The sequence below is a fragment of the Bemisia tabaci genome, chromosome 4 (genome assembly GCF_918797505.1).
Source record: "Bemisia tabaci chromosome 4, PGI_BMITA_v3".
NCBI lineage: Eukaryota > Metazoa > Arthropoda > Insecta > Hemiptera > Aleyrodidae > Bemisia > Bemisia tabaci.
This window is the reverse complement of record NC_092796.1, coordinates 24,705,133-24,723,612: the sequence shown is the minus strand read 5'-3', so window position 1 is coordinate 24,723,612 and position 18,480 is coordinate 24,705,133. Positions and strand designations below refer to the sequence as shown.

Sequence of the window (18,480 nt, the reverse complement as noted above, 5' to 3'; positions counted from 1 at the left end):
CTTGCAGCGTATTTCTCTCTTCAATTGGAAACATGCCCTGGATTAGGATTTGAGTAGCAAGACAAAGTAGTGATTTTCCCGTAACACCGAGCAGTGAAGTTATAATTGAATGGTAGATTCTTGAATTCACACGCATCTTGGTTACATTCAAGACTTTACTCTCACACTTATTTAAGTTTTTTGGTTAATTTTTTTTTTTTTTCTTTTTTTTTTTTTAATGGGAAACCAATTAAAATTTTAAGCAATTGATCTATGCGTGTACTCCTCATAACACCAAAAAAACTTGTCGATATCTATTTAATTACCTCTCAAGTTTTCTCTCAATGCAATGTTAAACTCTTGGCAACGTCAAAAACCAATTTTACGCAAGTTTACTTCCGTAGTATCACACGAGGGCTTGGAGGACAAGGCGCACAAGTGCAGTTTTGGAAAAAATTGAGATATCAATGAGTTCAGGTAAAACTAATCTAATGCATATTCTGTGAAAAATTCGCCCCCAAATTCCAATTTCTAAGCATCAAAAAGTCAGTTTGAACTTTCTTTCCGCCATAACGATCCATGTAATTTCGAAACTTCAAAGACGTATTTCTCGAAATAGCAAAAACTGCTTTTATGTGCCTTGTCCTCCAAACCCCTCAAATATAGTCAGAAGATGCAATCCACCGTGCTTTTTGCTTTTAAGATAATCGTATGAAGTTTTAGAAACTTACTATTTAGAGTGTATGAACAATAAATATTTGGGAATTAAAGTTATTGAATAGTGGTTTACATCTTTAAAACAGCAGAAAGCGTAGGCATTCAATCAAGAGGATATAATTTGCCCATGCAGCCTGATTTAATATTTGACCAGCTGTTTGTCCGAATTTTGCTAAAATAACTAACAAACTCTAACCTCGTTCTTAAGGCTTTATAAACGGAAACTTGAAGAAACGTAGCAGTCCCAGACAATACATTACCTTACTCGCATGCACGGATAAAAAGTGTACGCTGCTATAGCATTTAGGATGTTCAAAATGTGTCTTGTGATTTGTAGATATGCTTTTTTACTGCCCTCGCGGTTAGAGTGCCCCCCCCCCCCCCCAAGATGTTTAGCTAAGTGCGGAAACAGTCTGGGGGAGTCTTCTTAGGAGCACCAAGCACAATTTAGACATCCAGGATGCTATTTCAGCAATTTTCTTCCGGTGCGTTAAAAAATTCATCTGTCACGCAGCATTGCCACTAGAATCGAAACAAATGATTTTAATAACAACATCGTAAGAACATTTAGAAAATTAGGTAGCCTGGCTGACATTACAAGAGCAACGATTCTTTTTTCCGTGCTCACTAGAATTTTGCATAACTCGGCTACTTTTTCAAAATGGTCCGTGGTCACACGATGGGGCGTAAAATACACGTTTCTCGGTCCAAGTGCGGACTTATTTATGCTAAAAGGAACTATGCTGCCCGCAAACCTTATGCACATAGTGCGTTCTAGCACGATTACGTTCAAATGGGTGAATGATAAGCCAATTAGAAGTCCAAATCCGGCAGCCTTGACTAATGATGGCATGTTGTGACGGACGGCCGTGTGTGAATCTGACCCTGGGTCTCTATTTCAATCACAACGTGCTCGGCGCTGGAGTTCGGGGGCTAATTGCTTAAATCATTCGTTTCTCGGATGCCCTGCGCTGATACATCGAGAACCATCTTTATTTCGGAAACACTTGCACTGAAAAAAAACACATTGATTGGTCCAATCTAACATGAAAAAAAGTACCGTATAGATCTAGCGTAATCAGAAATGCTCAATTTACTGGATAAGAAAAACCGATTGATCGAGTATTTCTGCGAGTTTTGAGTCTGGCTTAATCCAAGTTTTTTTTTTTTTATTCAGCAATGATTGATCAAGGTATTCGGTTTCTATTGCAATGTCTTTCAGAGTCTCAGAGCATAGAGAAAAAAGAGGAGGTGTCCGTAATTTGAGGATTTTATGAACCCGTGACATACGGTAAGTACAATATGGCGTCAATGTTCCAGCAAAATCCTAAATTCAGAGAATGAAAAACGGGCCGTAACGTCCTTTTATTTTTGCCTCGTTAAACTCAAATATAATTTCGAACACTTTGTATGGAATGATTTTTTCCCATAAAATACACCATGTTCAAGAAAATTAACGACAAGAAGCGTCTGTACCTAATCCCGTCATCGACGAAATCCAAGAGGCCTTTAATGAAACCACCTCCTCTTCTTTCTCCATGCTCCAAAGGTCCTTATGAGCGCTCATACGTTTCCGCATCTCTTCCAATAAAGAACATATTTACTAGGAAAATTGTAAATATTTTCTCTCAAATAGTTCATAAAATTTTGTTTGCAATTTATTCTAAAATATCTGAAAATTTCAAGGAAAAATATGCATAACTTTCCTCAAAAATGTATGTATTATCTGTGGCAATTCAGCAATTCTCGAATATTCATAAGGAGCTCTACATTAGCACTTAGCAGGGCACTATTATACACGCATCCATTAATAAAGGGAGAAAGCGATTGGCTTGCATGAGCTGATTTTATAGGCTTTTAATCATAACTCCTGATGAGTAAAGTTAGATTTAACTGAACGGCGTAACTGAATAAAGGCGTAAACGTGAAACAGGTCTCAAAGCACTTACGCCCTTCTTCAGAAAGTCACTAAATTGGACCTTTGCCAATCAGGAATGAAGTCCGCCGCATGGCTAGAATAGTTCATTTTTTAGTAGCTGTAAAAAAGATGCAGGAAAAAAGTAAGATCACGCGACCAAGCCATATTTTTAGACTCAATTAATTCATTGGTGATCAATCATTTTTCTTGAGAAGAGGTGTGTGAAGCTCGAGCTCGCTGTGAAATCCACCGTGATTTTTTGCCTAAAGGTAAGTTTTTTTTCGATAACTGATTTGGTCTACAACGATTATGATTTTTACACCGGGCAAGACTTTCGAATTGAACAATGTTTTCAGCCGAGAGCTATTCAGTGGTATTCAGAAGTTATTATTTCGTGCGACATAATAATCAATATACAACTTCAATATTAAAGGCAAAATGCAACTATTTCAGCCCCGTGAGCATCCATGTTGCCTATAGATAAATTGCAGGCGCTCTTGCTACCGTGTTAAGTAGCATGTATGTATGTGTCAAGCGCTTTTTGCCATCTAACGTCGATTGGTGCAATTATTCAATTCAGTAATAAACGTTAGTATCTTATTAATGAGTTGATTTTGGAAATTTTCAATACGGTTGGACAGATTTTGGATGATCACCAAAATAATGAGAAAAATGTCTCGCGTTGCTTGGATTCTTTCCCTGCGTATATTGACCCGTCGGGAGATCCACTGTCCCGTAATTTTTTCGGCAGGGGCACATTCCTGGAAAGTCTCAGGGATGTGGAAAAACGGAGGCAAACCAGACTTGTCTAATACAAAAGGGCGAGTGCGTGAAAATTGGTCCTCCGGGTAAACGCCTTAGGTATGTTATACATGCTTGAGGCGTCTTTGGTGTGTTAAAGGTATTTGAATCGAGTTGCTGTATAGCTCCGATTCGCTCAGTATCTTTTACGACTTCTACCATTTAATAATAACGTTATGGATCTCACAGAGATTCACAAAAAATTCTGTCCAAGCTTTTCAGCGCTGACGAAACTCGATCATATATCTCTATGGAAAAACAATTCTTTTGGATCCGGAGACACTTAAAAAATGTGACATTAAAAACATCTTGATTCAATCGGATTTTTGCTTGTTTATAAAGGAAATCCGCTTAATATAAAAGGCTTAGCCATCGATTCAAGCAAAAATCCAATAGAGTATTTTTCTTAATGAAATTACTCACGAGCAATCTGCCTTCCTTTTTGAAAATTCATTGCAGACGCGCGTTTCGCCCCCCCCCCCCCCCATATGGAGCTTCTTCAGTGCCGAAACTAACACTAAAATACTAAAAACACTAAAAAATCCATCGATTGTCCTGGCGAAATCGGGCATGTTTCAAAAGTTCGTATTCACGTTATAGTCACATTATACACTGGGGAAAAAAAACACATTGGATCTAGAGTCCAGACTCTTGAAAACATCGACAAGAAAAAATACTCTTGATTCAATCGGATTTTTGCTTAAATCAAGAACCAAGCCTCTCAATTTGAGCGGATTTCCTTTTGATTTAAGCTTAAATCTGATTGAATCAAGAGTATTTTTTCTTGTCAATGTTTTCAAGAGTCTGGACTCTAGATCCAATGTGTTTTTTTTCCCCCCAGTGAGGAGTATTTTTCTTGTCAAATATTTTTAAAGGTCTGGGCTCTGGATCCAAGAGACCTTTTTCCCAGCGATCAGCGAGAGTAACGACCGGTCCCGCGTCTGCCCCGCGACCCACGCATTTGTCTCGAACGGCGGGTTTTTTCTCAATTTCTAGAAAACAGAGAGAGCAGGGCCCGGAATCCCCCATCGCCGCGAAATAAACCGCCGGAAAGTTGCACCGGTCGCGGAGAGGGGGCTCGGGGGGCGTGTATCCCCGCGAATGAATGGGCGAAGGTGCGGATGAGTCAAAGGCGCCCGGGGCACCCCCTCGCGCACCTGAGAACAGCGTTGCCGTGAACCTGTCGCGGGTGCCCCCGGGCCCCCCGCGAAGGGGGGATTTTCCGGCGGGGCGGCAACTCTGCCGGGAGCTGGATTCGCGGATCGCGGACCCGCCGTTTAATCACGCTCAGTCGATCGCGGGCCGGTGTCCATTAAGTGAATAGTGATCAATGCAATTTTAGAAATTTTTGCAACGAAAATTCTTGTCCAAGGTAAGCAGCCCTGCTTCAAATACGCCTCAGCGTCGTGTTGTTTTTCGTATTTGTGCATTTTAAGTGGATTTTATTTTCGGTTTTTCTTTTTTTTAACTGAATTTTATTTTGAAGTTTAAGAGGAAATTGTGCTCTCTGAGACAAAATTGTGCTCGGTTGGGTTTTTTCCCCTACTGTAAGATTTTCATGGTTTTGTATTAGATTTTAACGCACGGTTAAAAAATCACCGCCTCTCTGTCTGAATGTTTTTGTTTATTTTATTGGGGAGGTTGAGTGAAGATAAGTCGTACGAAAAAGGTGCTCGAAAAATCCGGTAGAGTGACTAGTCTTAAAAAACGTATCTTTAAATTGCTCGAAATAATGCTTGAAAAGCTCAATCAGAGCTCTCCGTTCTTTTCGTCCGGATTTTTAAAATGATGGCCAAGTTACTAATATCTGACTTCAGTGGAGGACTTTAAACTGACTCCTGGCAGACTGTCAGCCTTTAAGGATAAGCGTAGGGTCCTGGTTTCTCCGATTTGTAATTCTAAAAGGTTAGTCAGAACCTCTGCCCCGGCATGTTCACCATACGATGACTGTATTGTATGACTGTGGCGTATGAGATTATGAAATGTGTCATGTGAGAATACTCATTTGCCGGTCGCAATTATTAAGAACAAAAAATGAAAATGTAAATGACGAAATTACAAAGAAATGATGAACCTTAAAATTAAAGGCTTGGAAAGAAGAAAGGATACATAATAAGTCACTTCGCATCGTATGTTTGTGTTGGTGACATTTCTTTCTTTCGGAACAAAAGTTTCCAAGCTAGAAAATTGGTACTCGAGATTGCTTCGTTGCCTAGAGACTCGTTCAGTGGACCTCGTCAGTGGATCTGACCGCTGACCCGTTGCAAAAACAACTAAAACGATTGATCTCAGCTTCTGTCTAAATATGTATTATTGACGCAAGATCACCTCGTTTAAAACTTAAGAGATTACAAACAAATTCTAGAATAGAAAATTGCAAACTGATAACTTATTCCATTTTTTAATTCTCTCAACGTTTTAAATTAATACAATGTAGCATTTATCATATACATTGTACACGGTTAATACAAAAATCATTGAAAATCATAGGAGCAAGGCTTTTTACCCACACCAAAATGAAATGAAAAGTGTTGATCCTTGAAGGAAATTTTGAACGTACTAAATCTCTAAGTGAGGGATACGTTCATAAGTTGCTCTGGAAGTTCCGTCTGAAGTGTGGTTTGAAAATGATAAATGAACTAACAAAATAACATACACTGAATCTACTTCAAAAAGGTTACGACGATAAACAAGACTTTGCCATGACCACTTTTGAAAGGTCGTTTCTTTGGTGCTCATATCTCTACGAACGAATTGTAAATATTTCATGCAGTTTTCCTGTAAAATTGAATCAAAACTACTTTCAGCTTTTGATGAATGCATCCAGCTTCAGTTGCGTATACTATGTTACAAATTCTAGTTAGCCGCACGTGCTAACTTACAGTCTTACGTAAACAAAAACAAAAACAGAGGGAAATTGTGTGCTGTATGGTTTACCTGTTCGGTTATCTGCGTGGTTAATCAGTAGCAAAATCGGCAAAGAGTGTGTTCGGGGCCTTGGCCAAGTACTCGACCAAGTTCTTGCAACCTTCACCTCTTGCGGAGCACTTGCCACTTACTGAGCGGAGATTGAATTATTGTAATATTGCTCGACCGTAGTTAAAGAAAATTGATTTCAAAAAAGATAAAACAAGGTAGGAATTCGATCTTTATTTGGCAGAAAGGAACGAATCGAGACGCCAGGTGGAAAAGGGCGTAAGCCTCACTCACGCACATTTTTCAGAGAACGGCTATTTTAATTTGACATAAACTCACATACAAACTTTCGTGACCTCGGTCGGAAAATTGAGTGATATACAGTGATTTTTGAAATGAAAGGTTGCGCCCTATCCACTAAAATTTCCGAGGAAGAAAGTTCACGGAAGATGAATGACTGTCTGCAAAGTAGCATTAACTAACATTTTATTTTAGAACTTTCTCAACTCAACTTGTAAGTCTCGAGTTCGTTACTTTCTATTTTAAGCAGCCAAGTAAATTAGGACCAAAGTATCTTTAATATTGTGTCCTCTTTTCTAATTTTAAATTATTTTATCCTCCCTAACTTATTTTCCACTTTGCTTCCCTTCTTTTATTTTAAAACTGATTCAAGAAAAAACAATCTCATATTTCAAGAGCAATCTACACCGTGAAAAAGGGCGTAAATATTGTCTGATATTAGTTTTCTCTCGATTTTGACGCACCATCATAAATCATACCAGTTACTGAAACTTAAATATTGAATTTTTTTATCATTGCTAAAAAAAATAACTTTATTTTTGGCATCTTACGATGTACCCTTAATGTTCATGCAATTAGCAAAATTATTGTATTATTCTTCATTTTTTCGTGACACTAGCATTATGCTGAAGGGAATCTCACTTTTGGCTGAAAAATGATCGTAAAATCTTCTGATCTTAAATTTTGATAATGGCATACGTTTCACCGTAATCTAATAATTGAAAGTAATTGACACCATTCACAGCAGCCATTCAGAACAGCAGTTAAAAGGTACTGCTCGTGTTTAATTAAAACTTCTAACAATGTCTGGCTATTAATTAATGTAACGGTAACCAGGAAAAAAAAACAACCTGATAAACCAGGAAAGAAACTTAGTGCAAATGAAATCATCTGTATAAGAATTCCTTTACGCTGTGCGTGACTGTTGCACGATTTTAATATAAGCTAAAATCCGTACATATCTTTTTTCAAGTATATATTTCATTTTTTGTACCACGGTGTTGCTGGCTACTTTTTGTGTGCCACACGTTAATTCAAGGCCGGGATAGTACATAATGTTTCTCTATCGACATATTCAGCTCTTCTTGCAGTTTGGACAAACAAAACATCACAAAAATCTCGCGCTTCTTGACACATTCTGATGCATATTCATCAACATGTCAATCTCAATTAAGATTAGTGCGATCCGTATATTGAAGAATCCGGGATGTCTCTATACGTGCCGCTTAAGAATTTTAATTCCTATTTAATCTGATTGATTACTTAACACCTCAGAGTTTGCATCGAAAATTTTCAGATGTGACAGTGTGACACGTTATCTGTAGGTGGCAAAACATCGTACGCAACATCCAACGTTGTCTGCTTGCTCTGTGTATTTGCCTTTTTTCAGAGTAAAAAAGAAAAGGATCGAAACCTTCATGTATATCCTCAATTGAAATATTCGATTTAAATTGCTGATCATAGAGAAGCGATTAACCAGCTTAGCTTTTTAATTCTATAGATATCGCAAAAGAAGGTAGTTTAGATTTTTTTATGGTACTTTTTGAACGAGTATCTGAGTATATTTTACTTTTAATATCAATTTCTTCTGCTCAGCACCAAATTCTAGAAAGTAGATACTTCATTATTCTTTAATCAAGCTGATTTACTTCTAAAATCTCATTGACAACATAGGTTGTTCTCGCAATCAACCGGTCGAGGAATAATTCCTCTATCCCCTCTCCCTCAGCAAAAGTTTGCCTGTTCTCTGAATGAATGCCTGTCCCTGAATGAACTGCGTCCACTTGACATGGATTTATAGTTGGATAGTGAAATGACTGAGGGTAAATCAGAGCCTTCAATGCAGAAAAAATTAGCAAATGAAAATTTAAGTCTAGACCAGAGATGGTGGAATGGTACTGGCCCGTCCTGAATCATACGTAGATGACTCCTATGCATTCTTATTTCCCCACGTATAGCGGTACCCACATTTGCCCGTGATTTTTATGAATTAGTAGAGAGGGTGGTAGGAATATTTGGAAGGCTGGGAATAATTTATGGTGTATTGTCTATCAGTATTTTATTTTTTATTGTCTGAGGTCATCATATACTCGTATTTACAGTTGCGATAAACGTAGATGCTCGCTCGATAACTTGAGTGATTTCTGCTTACATTTTGTCGGGCTGATTGTTGAAATTGATAGACAAAGAAGTATGGAGCGATCCTATTGGTTGAAATGAGTGGTTCTGATAGACTAAGGGAGAAAATGATGGACTAACTATAGGGTCCCCTGTAGCTGTGGGTTGCCGTTAGTTAGTCTCTTATCTACCCTCTTTGTCCATTGCAACCACCCGCTTACACCGATAGGACCCGGACCCCCAGCCCGCTGCTTAGTTTAATTTTTATTATATGTCTTATTTAAGACACCACTTATTACGTAATCATTAAAACAAGTGTCGATCCACGGAAGTAACTTTTACACCGATGATATGAGGTCGTTAAAACATCTTTGTGTCCAAGTCCGTCACGTGCCGTTTGCGACGTGTGCCAGGAACGGGAAAGATGGGCATGGATGTCCAACGGCTCAACGTCTAATTGTTCATCAATGGAAAGGTGTAAGCCAGCCGTTGAACGTGAGACGTGAGGACTCCTGCGGAGATTATGGGTGGATTACGGGAATTGCAGCGTAAAAACGGACCGGCGACTGCCACGGGTTACGGGTCCCGGTCGGCCTTGTCAGTCGGACGTCGGTTGAAGGGCCCCAAACGGCAATATGCAGAATCCGACGTGAGAGGACGTGATTAGCACGATTATACTTGGGTTGGGTGAGCGGTATCCGAATCCATGGATGCACGGATAAAAATTCCGGTTTGGATCACTATAATGAATGGACTACTAGACAAAGTACGATTTTAAGCAATATAGCGAATGTTTTCTCATCAAAATTTCACGTCCAATACGATTTGGACCGCGTTGAACAGAAAGAAACCAAGCCACATAAACTATTGCCAAAAACCGGGCAATTTAATTTTTCACTAGAGAAACTTTGTGCGGATTCCTTAGAAAATGTTAAGAAATTTGCTTCGTACTGTGCTTATAATTCACTGAAATTTCAGCCAGTTTTTGTGTCTAATTTTGGGCAGGTTTCGAAGGTAAAAAGATAACAACCAGGTACTTGTGTATAAATAAGTATGTAAAGTATGCATCTTTGTTTCGGACATCATTTTATTTTTGGAGTTCCAAAAAATGTTTTCAAACTTTAGTTTCTGTACAACCTTCCCCACTATCGTATTTTCAGGGCAGTGTTAGTTTTGATGAATGCTGCCGAAAAATACCCGTGCAAATAAAACTGCATATTATTGCAATGCATTATTTCCATTCGGCTAAAATATTTTAACCGATGTATTTCCTGGAACAATGCTACAAAGCATTGCGCTCATTCTCCCTCCGACACGCCAACGAAAAATTTACTTCGGATGCCATTGATGGACACTTTCCTCTTAGACCGTCGACTAACCCCGCCTTTACTGAGGTACGTTTCAGACGAATAGACACTCCTCCAAAAAAACTATGAAAAAAAACGAGGAAAACGTCGAACAATGCGTGTAAAAAGATGCGAAGCTAATTGTAAGTGGAACCACCAACCAGTTGTCTGACATTGAACTTCCATGCAGTATCGCGACGATCATGTAGGTCAGTTCTCTTCTCTTTGGCCGTCTAGCCGTAAGCTTTTCAAGTTCATCAAGGAATCAGTGGCGGAACGGTCTGCTTGCAGTCACACATAAATCATGCACATAGGTGGTCGTGTGGATGGTGGCTGGAGGGGGATAACGCCAGCTACCGTGTGTTGTATCGTTGCGACAACTAACGTAAAGATAACGCAACTACCTAAGAACCTGAGAATCAACGCATGTATGTGTTATCCATTATGATGTAGTTATACTTGTTGTTACTATGTAGTCTACGTAGTGTTGTACTAGCGTCTGGTTGTAGACACGTGTTACTGCTGCGCGTTATTGCACCGTAACTTAGACAAACCGTTTGCTATAGTTATTTTTCCCCCTTTTCTTATCATCTCAAGCAAATGAAGGGGTGAAATTAGATTATGATATACATCAAGTCTCATGACCGACTGGTTTTTAATACGCGTAAAAACTCTGAAATCCATCAATTTCTGATAACCACATCACTAGTTCCGCTCTTGGGATACCTCAATGATGAATGCCACTGATACGTAGCATTTTAGAAGGGGTGCATTGGTAAAAGCGTTTAAATTGTTGATATTACAGGCCTAAAATATTCTACGTTATTTCCTCAATTATTTTAGACCTATTTGGCTTACTTTAAAGGTCAGCGATTCTATTTCTAACGCAATTACGCTCAATTCGGATATTTTTGTCACAGGCAACTTTGAGATCTTTGTCAATGTTTCGAATTCCTTTAATGATTTTCATTTACCTACCTACGCAGTTCTTCGTAAAAAGTTGAAACATTTCTTATGAAATAAAAAAGAAAACTGGGAAAATTCAAAATTAAAACTTCAGGCCTTTTCCTCGTCTTTAAGGAGGGACTTGTTTGGCACGTGCCGTGCAGTTGTGGGAAATAGTAGTGACTTTAACGGTGCGACGCGACGTAACGCGACGTGGGGGAAAGATTTCTGTTATAATTTTATGAACTACTCATTCATGAATGACTAGACGTGTGACGCGTTCCGGAAAACCCGTCTTAACTTTCCTAGAGGCGATTGCCAGTCAACGCCAAACCTGCGTGCCAACGCCAAAATCAACGATTAAATCTCCACGTTTGCCATCTTGAACTCCTGGAATTCTAAATGCTGATGATACAATATTAATAGGAAATAAATGTTGAAAAATATTGCGAGAAGTTTGGGTTTTCAATACAATGAGGCAGAATTTATGTGTTACCGTTGACAAAAAAAAACAGTGAAGAGATAGTCATCCGCTAAGATTTTTTCAAAGCACCGATTTTACATAATCCCTACAAAAAACGGACAAAAAACCTCAAAAAACTAGGGTAAAATTACTCAAACTTTTTACGTAATGCTTTCTTGACACCTCCCTACCCTTTCTGTAACACTGACGCTGGCAAAAAATCCCATTCACTCTATGTATGATTACATACATTTAAGAATATCCCTTTAGACTAATGATGTCATATACCACGTTAGTCGTTACTGCACACGATACATTTTTTAATACTCGTTTTAAATCTCGCAAATACTCTTTCCATTGGTTGTTCAACTTACATTATGATTAAACCAGATCAACCGTCATTCTGTACACTCTCAAGCGTAAAAGATCGTGGGGTAAAATCCTGGAATGAAAAAATTGTACACTTTTTTATTAAAAATCACCGTTTTTAGGGCTTACACTGAGGTAAAGTAATAAACTCTTTTAAATGACGAAACACCCTGCGAACCCTGCAGGAGCTAGGATATCGGCCAATAAAATCGCCAAAAAAACCGAGCGGTTTTTCAATGCACTACCTATATCCAGGAAACTAAGCGTCCGATTTTTCTGTTTTGAGTTCTGTTGAAAGTTGTTGTAAAACATATCCATCACTGCATTCCTCCGCCCAACTCGCACAGGTTTACGGATTTCTTGAAACTGTTAAAAATTTGATGTATGTCTCATGAATTTTAAGGTCATACAATAATGTTTGTTCGACACGTGATGAGGAAACTGTTCTTTTACTTTCAACATCACCAAAATGGAAAATTATCTCACGTTTTATTTAATACCATAACCGCGAGAGTGCAATGATAAATAAATCCGTGAGCTCTATATCATGGCAGCAACACGCACTTTCCGTCGGTACATACGTAGACGTTTCCTGTCATTGCACCACTGACGCCAGCCGCGCCCTATGCTACCTCAACGGGTGCGACCTCCGTAATTTCCGCGCTGAAATTCTAAAGATTATGATTATCCAGAAAAATATTCGATTTATTCTTGAGAGCGTTTCACAGGTTGAACAATAAGATTAACTCGATATTTCAAACTATATTGGAATAAAGGGCAGGCTAATTTTATTCTTTGATGAGAAATATCTTCATATTACGGTTCAGATAAAAATTCAAAGTGAGACTGAGGTTAAAGCGGTCAGACATGCCCTTTCTGCTATTTGACTTTCCTCGGAGCTATGCTTAGAAATTTTAAAGCTTTTGCTAGATTCCTGAAATCCCGGTATCATTTTTTTAAGCGGAATATGGGTGTCTGAACTGCAGATAATAGTACCAAATTTTATCAGGACTGAAATATATTCATTAGTTTCATAAGTTCATAAGTAAGTTTCATATTAAACCCAGGACTATTTTCCTACCTTCTTAGACCCATAAATATATCGGATACATAAAGATTCAGTACAAAGTTTTTCTAATAATTTTTATTTTTTGTGTCATTTTGACTGTTTACTCCGAATTCTGCGGCAAGCAATTTTTCTTTATCGTCAATGACTGTTATTGTAAGGGTTGGGAAAGTCATTTGTTTACAATATATCATCTACTTTGTAGAGATGAAAGCTCTTTTATCGTTTCGATCATGGCTTTTCAACAATTTCCTGATTCATAGAACTAAATCGAAAATGACCACACTGTTTCACCTTTACCCTGTTCTTTAATTCTCAGTGTTTTCATGATTAATCAATGTACTTCACATTTGCGGGCACGAGGGCGGTATACGAAAATAAGTTTCGTCTAAATATTAATCCCATAAATTTCACCACTATACCAAATACAAGTTCAGATCACTAGATTTAGCGAGGCTCACTCTGATGGGTGTCGAAGAAAACAGACTTCAGTGAACCCGCCTGTAATGATAGGTGGACACTCATCAGGCGAACATAAGTCTCCTAACTTGTCTTCGAGAGATCGTTGAAAAACAAGCAGTGAAAGCAAATTTCAAGGCCACGTGTATATCTGATCTGGATAAGCGCCAGTCAAAATGACAAAAAACGTCTACCAAAAGAAAAATTTACCGAGGAATCTGCTTTGTGTTTAAAATGACTTTGAAATGAGACGAATAAAATGAAAATAATTGGACAGCCGAAAAAATTTCATCAATCGATTTTCCTTACAGGATCTATGAAATTTTTGGCTGTAATTTTGACTTCATTCATGGGCTATTGAGGTTTAAAGTATGACTTTGTCAATGACGAAACTTTAAAACCACGTATCTTCATTGCAAAGTTTAAAATTCTCCGCTCCTAGTTTATTTTACGAAAGTCAAGTCAAGTTTGTAGCTTGAAATTTTTACCGAATATCTTGCCAACAAATAAGAAACTTTTCAAGAAAGTTACGTAGACTAGTTTTCCAAGAGAAAAATAAAGTAAGACAGGAACTACAGGAAGTCTGCAACGTCACAAACGAATATACGTGGTCTCGCACTTTAGCTGTCGATAAACCTTTAAGACCTAGGTCTAACCTTACGTAGATCCAATTTTTACATCAATTTTTAAAATAACCCAGGTGAATTCCATTTGAAGGAAGTTGGATCTATAAACAGAACATCTTCCCATGGATTCACCAGTAATGAACCTCGCTCCGGACATTAAACGAACATTAATTCACGACCACCGAAAAGTTCGATTTTCGGGAAATTCCGGCACAACGTCGGCGACAGCCAATAATGAGAGGCCGCCGTCACACAGTGGATCGAGTCAGTGGGAGTGGTCGGACAAAATTTTGAAACTTTAAAAGCTCATAACTCCGTTCACACAAAACTTTGAGGTTTTAAAAGTGGCTCCATTGGTTCCCTCGTGGAATTTTCTTCTAAAGACACCCATTAAGGTTTAAAAATTGATGAAATAAACATCTAAATTTGCAGTTTTAGTCAACAATTTCATGTCCGACCTCTCTGATTGACTCGCTCCACTGTGCTACACTACAGCTTCAAACGTCACAGTCTAAAGTTTGGATGACGAGCAGGATTCCTACTGTGACGCAATTTTGATCCGGTGCAGGGAGTTTCCAGGCGAAAACAAGATCATTCGCCGCTCAATCAAAGGACGATGAATGCAAATTTAGATGGGGGTTTCATGAATATGGATACAGCAGCGCTAATTGCGGAGGCTTATGACCTGCTACGGCTCGTACTTTTTTTCGGCGAGCTCTGATCGATCTCCGTGGTCCGTTTATTATTGGTCGATACTTTGTCATGTTGAGGTTCCTTTTTCCCCTTTTTTCTCCGAAAAAATCAGAGGCTGTTCGCCTTGAATTGAAAACGGGATTTGCCAGATTCTTTCGTCGCCTTTCTCATTGGTTTTTCGGTGATGAACCACTTTCATCTATCACGTGGTGTAGGTACTCGATTCGATGCTGTAACATGTAATGACGTGAAAAAGGTGCGTCCTTCGCGTTTCAAATTTGTGGAAACTTAACAGAGGAACATAATTAACACTTATAGTCCTTCAGCAGAGGAAAGTGGGTCAAATTTATATGCCGCGATGACGAGATTTTCTTTTTGAACTCACAAAATTCTTATTTAAAAAGCGCATGTCACTAAAATTGGAGTAATTTCAAGTGTAACAAAACGTAACGTGTATCAGTACGCAATCGTAAAATATCATAATTTTGGAACATTTGATGCACCAAATGATGCAAAATAAACTCTTCTACATACCCAGAAAGTATACTCATCTCATGGTGGTTTTTTCTTTCACTTTAATACCGTTTTCCTGAGATCGGTCATAACAATTTTCAACGAGGTACCATCCGGGAAGCAGATTTGAATTAAAGGTGAAAAAAACCAGGGTGTGTCATAAATAATATGAGCGACGTCATTTTCTCAGAACGTTGAAACCTGCAGCAAGATTGACGAAAAAAATACCTGCTCGGCTGTTCTTTACAATGTCCTTGCTAATTTGAACAGAAGTTAACAATGAAAATTCAAACTCATCCAGATTACCTACAACAAACTTAAGCGTAAAACATTACGAGTAAAAATATGACAGTTACATGACCTATCGTATATTGAGAATTCTGAACTTCTTACAGGTTGTGGATACAATCACTTTAATTTCCCATTACACGGAATGCAGTAATTCCCTCAAATTTCCAGGTTTAAAATCCAGACCACAAAATGCGTGGAACTGGATTTATCGCGGAGATAGGCTGTGGAAAACCCATCGCACAATCTGATTCAAAATTCTTCCCCTCCGCACGTCATGTGTTCACTAACGCGATCTCCAGTGGCGAGGCATGAATAATCGATTATCGATAATTCCCCATTTGAAGCTATGGTAAGGAATCGATTATTTAAGTGTTCGTTGCGAGCACCCTGTCTATCGATCCTCTTTCCATAGGTTTAAATGGCAGATCAATCAATACATCGTAAAGCATGCCACGCCACTGGCGATTTCTCGTCGGCCCAAAATAATGTGACAATAGTGAGCAGAGGAAGATGTATCATTAATGTTCATCCCACCACCTATATTTCTAGCCTCATACCTGGAGAAAAATAAAACATAGAGATTGTTGTACTCGCAAAATCTAACACGATTATTAGCATCATTAACATTGATATCGAGGCGGAGTCCCCGGGCGGCTACACTCGCTTATAAATAAGTCTGGATAGTAGACGTTCTTCAGCTGAAGATGAGAGATTCGAGCCTCCAGTGAATGTTTAATTTTCTTTTCCATCGCTCATTAGCTATCTTCTCAGTTTCAGTATTAATTGAAAACATGGCTTCTCTCTCACACTTACTTTCAATACGTTTCATCAAAATCGGTTTATACCCGGGGTCAGATTTACTGTGCAACCGTGCTAAGGGAAAACGCCGTATAAGCATTTGAATGTTGCCAAATTTCATCTTAGAATTTATTTTATTTTGAAGGAAGTTTTAAACATTTTTCTTCGAAATTTTCAAAATCTTTAAACTACGAGCAAAATTCGCTGAAAAATCGGAAAAAAATTATTTATAAATTCTACCTAAAATTCGTGATTTTTCGAAATAAATTTGGCAACGTCATAAGGCTCAAATGGCGTTTTCCCTTAGCACGGCAGTATATGGGTGCAGAAAGCTCGCGCCTAGGGGATGTAGACTGTAGAAGTATGCACTACAAAGTTCCTACCTTTTCCTCCTCAACATATAATTTTTTTCTTTTTTTTATTATGTTTAGTCACATTTATCAAGACGTTAAGGAACCTTGTTCCAACCGATTCTTCAAATTTAAAAAAATTTTCAAGTAAAAGCATCAAAATTTGAAAAATCTGTAAGAAAAAGGCTGCTTGACATCTTGATAAAATTTTTAATATTTTTTGAACAAAATATTATCTCTTGATTCTTATAGACTGATAGGTAAATTTATAGGAGGGTTCTCCCTGCCCTCTTGTCAATTGTTTATATTTTGCAGTAGTTTCATTGATGTTCAGAGGAGAGTCCAAGTATACTTCGCCCCACGTAATATTCTCACCCTCCACTGTTTTCAACCATGAGTCAACACACACGAGTACACGAGCAGTGACAGCATGCACTGACACTCACTCAGTGCTGCCACTTCAAAGAAAATCACAATAAATCCTCTAATAATATACTCAATGTATACCTTTACCTCACATCTCATTTTGGCAACCTGGTTTCGCTATTACCGCATAGGAAGATCTTATCAGTGCTATGCAGATCTTGACTCTATTATTCGCAATGAATATCGTGCTGATATTTTAAGGGTCATCCCTGAATTATCTAACAATTTACGCGCGATCTTTTAATTGTGTTTTCTTTTAATTACGTAACGCTGGTCCTCTTTCTTAGTGACATATTACGAAACCTATTAAGATATGTAAGGAATCCATACTACTTGAAGCCATGAGTCAACCCTGCAAATGACGATGTGAATGAGAAACGTTCTATCTAATTTTTTTAAAGTTCAAATGGCTGTATTCAGTGTGGTGATTTTTCCACCATCATCAAGTCTGAAAATCTAAAATTTTCTGGAGTTTACTTATGAAAAGGCTGATACCGCACAGTTATCCAAGTTCAAGTCATGCAATATTCTCATTCGATCAAATGGATCGAGTTCATCAGAATGGAACCAACCCACATTTTGGAAAAAATTGAGTTATGAGTAGTTCCGAGCTCAACAAGTCGTGCACATTCTTCTCCCAATAGGTCCAGAAAAAACAATTATTTCGTGAAAAAAGGGGTTCAAGTTACTTTTATACATTGAGTCTTATGGAGAAATACATTTTTAAACCTCTTTTTCTCAGTTTCAACTTGATGTGGCTTGGTTCCTTTCTGATGAACTCGATCCAAATCATGTTGCGATCAAGATTTCGTTCTCCACAACAGTTGAATTATCCTACGAATCAGAAAATTTGCATGGGCTCATCATGGACACATAGATTTTTACATTTTTTGCGATTCTGACATCAAATAGCTGCGAAACCTCACAGAAACCACTTTGAACTACACAGATCGAAACAAACAAAATTTCAGATTGAGTTATTTCGGTAACTCAGTTGACTACAAATGGATGAGAATGCTCTGTTTTCACAGCTGACAGTTTCAGCGAACGAACTGCCAATCATGATTTCAGAGCGTTTAGACCAGAGCAATGACACGGGAAATTATGAGAAAAATAGATTGTGACTTAAAGTCTGACTCATATGAAGCAACCATTGGACCGCTTTAATCAGGAAGGTACCAAAGCACATGAGCCATCGTCTTTCATCGAACAATTTACTATTTTACATGAGAACGATTGCACAAATTTTTCCAAAAATTTGAAGGAATTAGTTTCACATCACAGATGCAATCTCATGGAATTTTCAACGAATTTCCAGTACCGTCCTTATCCGATTATTTTTTGGAAATGGCTGATAGGACTTGATCCATTTCTGCTTAATGGGGT

At 38.2% G+C, this 18,480-nt stretch overlaps 1 protein-coding gene across 1 annotated transcript in view; it reads left to right on the top strand.

Moving 5' to 3' along the window:
* The first annotated feature begins 4,348 nt into the window (after positions 1 to 4,348).
* The window catches only part of LOC109039068 (arylsulfatase B), a 56,926-nt gene continuing 42,794 nt past the window's right edge, over positions 4,349 to 18,480 (top strand). Inside the window, 1 exon segment of the mRNA XM_019054398.2 lies at positions 4,349 to 4,787. The gene's annotated coding sequence lies outside the window, so the exon portion shown is untranslated.